The following is a 1741-nucleotide window of genomic DNA, read 5'->3' as shown; positions in this document are numbered from 1 at the left end:
GTTCAGGCTGTCTTTGGGTTGAGAGTCCAACCACACTCTAGCTCTGTCTCTTACAGCAAAAGGGAAAAGCATGAGCCTGTAGACTTCAGGATCTACTCCATTAGTCTTAACATTATCACAGATCTGCAAGAATTCAGTTAAGAACTGAAAAGGATCTTCAGATGGAAGTCCATGAAACTTGCAGTTCTACTGCATCAGAGAAACTAGCTGAGGTTTCAGCTCAAAGTTGTTTGCTCCAATGGCAGGAATGGGGATGCTTCTTCCATGTAAATTGGAATTAGGTGCAGTAAAGTCACCAAGCATTCTCCTTGCATTATTGTTGTTGGGTTCGGCTGCCATCTCCTTTACTTGTTCGAAATTTTCAATAAGGTTGTCTCTGGATTGTTGTAATTTAGCTTCTCTTAGTTTCCTTTTCAGAGTCCTTTCAGGTTCTGGATCAGCTTCAACAAGAATGCCTTTTTCTTTGTCCCTGCTTATAAGAAAGAGAAGAGAAAAAAAAAAGAAGAGGAATCCTCTATGTCACAGTAAAGAGGTTCCTTATTGTTAGTAGAAGAAGAAAAGGAATAGGGGTGAAGATGAGGAGATGTTAGTAGATAAATAAATAGAAGGAGATGAGAGAGAGGGAGAATTTTCGAAAATAATTTTTGAAAAGGAGTTAGTGATTTTCGAAAATAGTTTTTGAAAAAGGTTAGTAGTTTTTTTTTCGAAAATTAAAATAAAAAATTAAAATAATTAGTAAATTAAAAAGAAATTTTGAAAAAGGGGGAAGATATTTTCGAAAATCAGAGGGAGAGAGTTAGTTAGTTAGTTTTGAAAAAGATAAGAAACAAACAAAAAGTTAGTTAGTTAGTTGAAACAAATTTTGAAAAGATAAGAAGTTAGGAAGTTAGAAATGATATTTTGAAATCAAATTTTTGAAAAAGATAAGATAAGAAGATATTTTTGAAATTAGTTTTTGAAAAATATTTTATTTTTAAAATCACAATTAATGACTTGATTCACAAGAAATCACAAGATATGATTCTAGAACTCAAAGTTTGAATCTTTCTTAACAAGTAAGTAACAAACTTGAAATTTTTTGAATCAAAACATTAATTGATGATGTTATTTTCGAAAAATTGATACAAAAATAAGAAAAAGATTTTTGAAAAATATTTTTAAAATTTTCGAAAATAACTAAGAAAAATGAAAAAGATTTGATTTTTGAAAAAGATTTTGAAAAAGATAAGATTTTTAAATTGAAAATTTGACTTGACTCATGAAAACAACTAGATTTTAAAAATTTTTTAAAAAGTCAAATCTAATTTTCGAAATTTTAAGAGAGAAAAAGAGAAAGATATTTTTTTGATTTTTGGAATTTTTATGATGAGAGAGAAAAACAAGAAAAATGATGCAATGCATGAAAGTTATGGATCAAAATAATGAATGCATGCAAGAATTCTATGAATGTCAAGATGAACACCAAGAACACTATGATGATCATGATGAACATCAAGAACACATTTTTGAAAAATTTTTAATGCAAGGAAAACATGCAAGACACCAAACTTAGAATTCTTTAATGCTTAGACACTAAGAATTCAAGAATGCATATGAAAAACAAGAAAAGACACAAAACATGCAAATGCAAAGATCAAACAAGAAGACTTACCAAGAACAACTTGAAGATCATGAAGAACACTATGAATGCATGAGAGTTTTTGAAAAATGCAAGATGAGTATGCAATTGACACCAAACTTA

Source organism: Arachis ipaensis, chromosome B02 (assembly GCF_000816755.2).
Source record: "Arachis ipaensis cultivar K30076 chromosome B02, Araip1.1, whole genome shotgun sequence".
Taxonomy (NCBI): Eukaryota; Viridiplantae; Streptophyta; class Magnoliopsida; order Fabales; family Fabaceae; genus Arachis; species Arachis ipaensis.
Note: the sequence above shows the minus strand (reverse complement) of the source record.